This window comes from Hordeum vulgare, chromosome 3H (genome assembly GCF_904849725.1).
Source record: "Hordeum vulgare subsp. vulgare chromosome 3H, MorexV3_pseudomolecules_assembly, whole genome shotgun sequence".
NCBI lineage: Eukaryota > Viridiplantae > Streptophyta > Magnoliopsida > Poales > Poaceae > Hordeum > Hordeum vulgare.
In genome coordinates, this window is record NC_058520.1 from 67,583,153 (window position 1) to 67,591,047 (window position 7,895).

At 43.3% G+C, this 7,895-nt stretch overlaps 1 pseudogene; it reads right to left on the reverse strand.

The window, feature by feature from the left end:
- Positions 1–5,902: 5,902 nt before the first annotated feature.
- On the reverse strand, positions 5,903–6,408 carry LOC123443187 (annotated as a pseudogene).
- Between the last annotated feature and the right edge of the window lie 1,487 nt (positions 6,409–7,895).

Sequence of the window (7,895 nt, forward strand, 5' to 3'; positions counted from 1 at the left end):
TGTGTGATTTGGGTGCTAGTGTTTCCGCGATTCCAAAGTCTTTATGTGATATTCTTGGTTTTCATGAGATTGAAGAGTGTTCTCTTAATTTGCATCTTGCAGATTCTACTGTGAAGAAACCCATGGGAAGGATCGATGATGTTCTTATTGTTTCAAATAAGAACTATGTACCCGTTGATTTCATTGTACTTGACATAGATTGCAATCCTTCATGTCCCATTATTCTTGGTAGACCTTTCCCAAGGACTATTGGTGCTATCATCGATATGAAGGAAGGGAATATTAGATTTCAATTTCCCCTAAAGAAGGGCACGGAGCATTTTCCTAGAAAGAAAATAAGATTGCCTTATGAATCTATGATGAGGGCTACTTATGGTTTGAGCACCAAGGATGACTATACGTGATTCCATCACCTTATGCCTAGCTAAGGGCGTTAAACAATAGTGCTTGTTGGGAGGCAACCCAACGAATCTATCCTTTTTCTTTCTGTGTTGTGTTTTCCACACTTCCATAATTCAGGTATGATTGTGTTTTTTGTGTTTATTTTTGTGTTTGTGCCAAGCAAAACCGTTATGATTAGTCTTGGGGATGATCGTTTGGTCATGCTGGAAAAGACAGAAACTTTCTGCTCACGAAGAGAATTTTCATTTTTTTTCTGTAAGAGCTTTTGAGTTGATTCTTTTTGCTTCTGATTTCTACGCAAATTCTTCAGAATGTCGTAATTTTTCAGAATTTTGGAAGTACCAGCAGTATACGAAGTATACAGATTGCTAAAGACTGGTCTGCTGTTAACAGATTCTGTTTTTGTTGTGTTGGTTGCTTATTTTGAAGAAACTATGGATAGTATCGGGGGGTATTAGCCATGGAAGATTGAAAATACAGTAACCCAACATCAACATAAGTAGAATATAAGATTGCTACAGTACCTAAGGAAGTGCTGGTTTGCTTTCTTATACTAATGTTATCACGAGTTTCTGTTTAAGTTTCGTGTTGTGAAGTTTTCAAGTTTTGGGTGAAGTTCTTACGGACAAAAATATAAAGAGTTGCAAGAGCTCAAGCTTGGGGATGCCTGATACGTCTCCATCGTATCTACTTTTCTAAACTCTTTTGCCCTTGTTTTGGACTCTAATTTGCATGATCTGAATGGAACTAACCTGGACTGACGTTGTTTTCAACAGAATTTCCTTGGTGTTATTTTTATGTAGAAATCAAAGTTCTCCAAACGTCCTGAAAATCAACGGGGAGCAGTTTTGGAAAATATGAAAAATATCTGCGCCAAGTTCCACCTGAGGGGGTGGGCCAGTGGGCCACAACCCCTGGCTCCGCCACCACCCCCTGGTGGCGGTGGGCAGGCTTGTGGGGCCCACACGGCTCTGCCGCCCCCAACCTCAGGTTTATAAGTTCACTTTCGTCCCAGAAAAAATAAAAAGAGAAGTTTTCATCGCGTTTGCGATATGGAGGCACCGCCACCACCTGTTCTTCATCTGGAGGGCAGATCTGGAGTCCGTCTTGGGCTTCGGAGAGGGGAAATCATCACCATCGTCATCATCAACCTTCTTCCCTCTCCAATTCCATGAAGCTCTTCGTCATCCGTGACTAATCTATTCTTAGGCTCTTTGGGCGGTGAAGAGTAGGATGAGATCTATCATGTAATCGAGTTAGTTTTGATGGGGATTGATCCCTAGTATCCACTATGTTCTTAGATTGATGTTGCTACTACTTTGCCATGCTTAATGCTTGTCACTAGGGCCCGAGTGCCATGATTTCAGATCTGAAATTATTATGTTGTCACCAATATATGTGTGTTTTAGATCAGATCTTGCAAGTTGTAGTTACCTAATATGTGCTATGATCCGGCAACCCCGGAGTGACAATAACCGGAACCACTCCCGGTGATGACCATAGTTTGAGGAGTTCATGTGTTCACCAAGTGCTAATGGATTGGTCTGGTTCTTTATTAAAAGGAGAACCTTAATATCCCGTAGATTCCTTTTGGACCCCGCTGCCACGGGAGGGATGGACAATAGATGTCATGCAAGTTCTTTTCCCTAAGCACGTATGACGACACAAGGAATGCATGCCTACATCACATTGACGATCGGGAGCTAGCCACATATCTCTCCGTGTTATAACTATTGCATGATGAATATCATCCAAACAAATCACCGCCCCATTGCCTACGAGTTTGTCCTACTCCTGTTGTTACTTGTCTTGCTCTGCTGCTGCTGTTACTACTGTTGCTACTGCTGTTACTTGTCTTGCTCTGCTCCTACTGTTGCTACTACTGTTGCTACTTGCTACTGTTGTCACTACTGCTTTTCCTTGCCGCTGCTATTGCTCGTTACACTGCTGCTACCTGCTACAATTTTGGTTCGCTGGTCGTTGACGGGAACTGACAATTTTCGTCAACGAGGCAACTTGGCGCCATTGATAAAATCGTTAGGAATAGTCTTCCATCAACAGATCGTTTCTGACACCGTTGTTATCATACTACTTTGCTGTTACTACTTTGCTTGCAGATACTAATCTTTCAGGTGTGGTTGAATTTGACATATTCAGTTGCGAATACTTGAGAGTATCCTCTCATCTCCTATAGGCATACCAACAAATTTGGGTCGAATACTCTACCCTCGAAAACTGCTATGATCCCATGCGCCTGTGGGCCGTCAACAACATTCTTCTAGTTTCGATTGGCAGAGAGTGCTAGCAGCATTCTTCTGGTGCCGTTGCAATGGAAGGTCTGCTGGTACGGAGTCAACATTTTTCTTGCGCTATTGCCAGGGAAGCACAGCTGACATCAAGCATTTTTCTGGCGCCGTTGCCGGGGAGGTATTGCTATATTCTCTGAGTCACTTGGTATTTATATCTGCTGATCACTATGAAGAATCTGAAAGATCCGAAGAACAAAGTCTTGCCTTCAACTACAAGGGGAGGTAAGGAATTGCCATCTAGCTCTGCACTTGATTCACCTTCAGTTATGAGTAAGTTTGCGACATCACCCTCCTGCTAGAAATCTTGATATGTCGCTTGTGCTTGATGATGCTTATGATGCTACTGCTAGAGATGCTATGCTTGATATTGCTAGAGATGCTATGCTTGATACTGCTTTGCGTGATGATGCTAGAGATGCTATTTTGCCTGATGATGCTATGCCTGATACTGCTAGAGATGCTATGCTTGATACTGCTAGAGATACCACTTTGCCTGATGTTCCGCTAGGGGTATTCCTTGATGCTCATATTGCTAGAGTTACTGCCAATGCTCGTGATTCTTCTGAAACTACCGATACTATTGAGATAGAACCTGCTTTTTCTCCTGCGAGATCTAGCTCTCCTAGATATGAATTGCCTGATATACCTGAGGGTTATGTTATGGAGGGAGAGATAGCTGAGGATTTTCTTGCGTGTAAGGATGACTATGACACTGAGAAGTTACTTCTCAAGTGGAAGGAAAAATCTCGGGAAGCTAGGATGAAATACGACCCGAAGTTTGCCACTTCACCTATCTTTATCACCGATAAGGATTATGAATTCTTTGTCGATCCTGAGATAATCTCTCTAGTCGAATCTGATCCTTTTCACAGTTATGAGTCTGAGACGGTCGTAGCCCATCTTGCCAAACTACACGATATAGCCACCCTTTTCACTAATGAGGACAAGATCCACCACTACTATATCATTAAGTTGTTTCCTTTCTCTCTAAAGGATGACGCTAAAGCCTGGTTCACCTCTCTTGCTCCTGGATGTGTGAGTAGTCCCCAGGAGATGGTCTATTACTTCTGTGAGCCTGCCCATAAGAACCTAGCTGCCTTGCAGGAAATATACAACTTTGCTCAAGTCCAAGAAGAGAGTCTTCCACAAGATTGGGGGAGGCTCGTCCAGCTACAGAATGCTTTGCCTGATCACCCTCTTAAGAAGAACGAGATACTTGATATCCTCTATAACGGACTTACCGATGCCTCTAGAGACCACCTAGATAGTTGTGTCGGTTGTGTTTTTAGGGAACGGACTGTAGAACAAGCTGAGACTTTACTGAATAACATCTTGATCAACGATAATGCTTGGACTATTCTTGAACCACCTCCTAAGCCAACTCTGAAGAAAGGAGGTATTCTATTCCTCAGTCCCGAAGATATGCAAGAAGCCAAGAAATCTATGCAAGAGAAAGGCATTAGATCTGAAGATGTCCAAAATCTACCACCTATCGAAGAGATCCATGGTCTCGATAACCCGATATAGGTAGTAGAAGTGAATTCTCTGTGTAGGTTTGATGAGAGTGATATTCCTTTTGACAAACCTGCAGGCCTATGCTTTGATGAATTTGACAACTTTATTGCCAAACAACAGAGTTTCAATGATTATGTTAGCAGACATTTGGAACAAAGTACTCGTATGCTTAGCCATTTAAGTGCTTGTGTAGACAGAAATGTCAATGATCTGAAGCTTCTGAGTAAACATGCCTCTATGATTACTACTCAGGTAGAACAAGTACTTAAAGCTCAGAATGACTTGCTCAATGAATTAAATGACAAATCTGTCAGAGTCATTACTAGAGGAGGCAAAATGACTCAGGAACCTTTGTATCCTGAAGGTCATCCTAAGAGAATTGATCAAGATTCTCAAGGAATCAATGCTGATACACCTAGTCATCCTAAGGAGAAGAAGAAGGATGATAGAAACCAACACGTCAGTTCACCAAATACTGTCACACCTGAAGAACCTAATGATATTTCTGCATCTGATGCATAAACACAATCTGGTGATGAACATGAACCTGGTGACAATATGGATAGTGATGTTCATAATAATGCTCAACCTAGCAATGATGGGGATGTGGAGATTGAACCTACGGTTAATCCTGATAACCCTCAACCTAAGAAATACGAGAAGAATGACTTCATTGCTAGGAAGCATGGTAAAGAAAGGGAGCCATATGGGTTGAGAGACCTATGCCCTTCCCTCCTAAGCCATCGAAGAAAAAGGATGATGAGGATTTTGAGCGTTTCGTTGAGATGATAAGATCCATCTTTCTGCAGAAGCGGTTAACTGATATGCTCAAGATGTCTCCGTATGCCAAGTACATGAAAGATATCGTGACTAATAAACGGAAGATACCAGATCTTGAGATCTCCACCATGCTTGCCAATTACACTTTCAAAGGTGGAACTCCTAAGAAACTTGGTGATCCCGGAGTGCCCACTATACCTTGCTCTATTAAAGGAAATTATGTAAGAACTACCTTATGTGACCTTGGATCCGGTGTTAGTGTTATGCCGCTTTCTCTTTATCGTAGACTTGAGTTGGATAAGTTGACACCCACTGAAATTTCTCTGCAAATGGCCGACAAATCAACTGCTTTCCCTATCGGCATTTGCGAGGATGTGCCTGTTGTGGTTGCTAACACCACTATCTTAAAAGACTTTGTTATCTTGGATATTCCCGAGGACGATGCCATGGCTATCATCCTCGGAAGACCCTTTTTAAACACTGCAAGGGCTGTTATAGATTGCAACAACACTGAGTTAATAAGTTAGTCCCAAAAAAGATATAAAAGGTAAACAAAACATCCAAAGTTGACAAGATAACCGCGTGAAACCATCAAAAATTCTAGATACGTTTGAGACGTATCACTTCCCAATGCATTCCTCTAGGCCCAAATAATGGTGAAGTGTTATGTAGTCGACGTTCACATAACACCACTAGAGGAAAGACAACATACAACGCATCAAAATATCGAACGAATACCAAATTCACATGACTACTTATAGCAAGACTTACTCCATGTCCTCAGGAACAAAAGTGACTACTCACAAAGCATAATTATGTTCATGACAAGACAGGTATTGAATAGCATTAGAGATCTGAACATATGATCTTCCATCGAGTAATCCAACTAGCATCAACTACAAAGAGTAATTAACACTACTAGCAACCTTACAAGTACCAATCGGAGTCTCGAGACGGAGATTGGTTACAAGAGATGAACTAGGGTTTGGAGATGAGATGGTGCTGATGAAGATGTTGATGGTGATGAGTCCCCTCTGATGAGAGGAGTGTTGGTGATGACGATGGCGACGATTTCCCCCTCCGGGATGGAAGTTTCCCCGACAGGACGACCCTGTCGGAGCTCTAGATTGGTTCTGCTCAAGTTCCGCCTCGTGGCGGCAGCGTCTCCTCCCGAAAGCCTCCTCCTGATTTTTTCTAGAACGAAACCCTATTTATAGCAAAAGATGGGAGCCAGAGGGGCAACAGCGGGCCCACAAGCGACCCAAGCGCGGCCAGGGTGTAGGCCGCGTGTGGCAGGCTTGTGGCCTCCTGGTGGCTCCCCTCTGGTACTTCCTCGTTGATCTTCACGGCTTTTGGAGTTGCGCAGAATAGGTATCTCAAACTTGCTCCTTTTTCAGACCAGAATTCCAGCTGCCGGCATTCTCCCTCTTCAAGTAAACCTTATAAAATAAGAGAGAAAAGGCATAAGTATTGTACCGTGAAGTGTAATAACAGCCCATAAAGCGATAAATATCAACATAAAAGCATGATGCAAAATGGACGTATCAGGCCCTAGCAGCCCTTTGTCATGGTCTCCTCGCGCATCTCAGACCTTGGGCCAAGGCTTATCTTGATAGTTAAGGTAGAGTTGTCCTTTTACTTGACCCGGCCCAATAGGGCGGGTCATACCGTAGGTAATACCCCCAACATTAGGCCCGAGATTGACTTGAATTTGTTCATGCCAATAAACCTTCACGCTTATCTTCGGCGACTCATACACGATCCCTGACCCTTCTTCAATAAGTGACGAGCCACCAACTCTTATAAATTGTCTAAGTCGCCACGCCCTTAATTGGCGATGTCATCTTCTCCACAATTCGTGGGATCTTGATGACATCACTCCCAACTGATCTTTTGTCTTATCCTGTCATCCCGAAAATCTAGGCGCCATCATTTCCGGTTTTCAATATAGATCCTCGATTCCCACACCTGCCGTTTCGATTCTTCCCTAGGTCTTTAAATAGCCGTAGGGGGAGGATGGGCGTCCCCACCTACCTATATTCCATCTTCTCGGCTGTGTCTTCTTCCTCGAGCTCGTGTCCCGACCACCATGCCATTGCTGAACCTCTGTCACGGACCATCCGCTTCTCAGACTGATCGGGGGCACGGTCTCCGGCACAGAACCTCCACGGCCTTCTTCATTCGTTGTCTTCCTTCTTCAGGTAATTTCCCATTCTCCATTAGACCTAGATCTCGAACCTCCATAGTTCTTAGGGTGGCACCTAAACTCCATGAATGCCAGCTCGCCGTGCCATTAGCCCGTCTAAGTATGGTTTTTAGATCCTTCCTTTTTAGCAATAAACTGCGTTAGTTCCATCACAATCTCTAGCAAGTTTTATTCTTCCTCCATTGTTTTACAGATCCACACACTGTTTTCACAGTGTTTTTGTGTTCTTAGCGCCTGAATTTTTCCAAGTATTATTTTCCTGAATAGAATCACCCGTAGATCCGTAAATTATCTCTCGGTATTGTAAACATGTTTGTCCTTCATTAGGAATATCCTAAGAAAACTTTTAGAGTCACAACCGGGCCTCAATGTTGTGGCGAGTCACAAGTCCCTTTTAGTCGTGCTCTCAATTGTTGGCCGGCGAGTTACCATTCCGTAGGTGCTGACAACCCGCCAATCCTTCTTATGCAGATCTCCATCACCTCTTTTTTGACTTTGGAATTATGGGTTCCATCTCCAAATGCAACTGGCTGCCAACAGAAGTCAATGATGCTTATCTTGCAAAATTCGAGAAAGTGGGCAACCTTGCATCCAAAGAAGGAATCGGCTGGCGAAGCGCCTTTGCGAAGAAAATTCCTCAACCCACCGAAGGAGAAGTAGTCGTTTTTGCTGATCACCTCGAG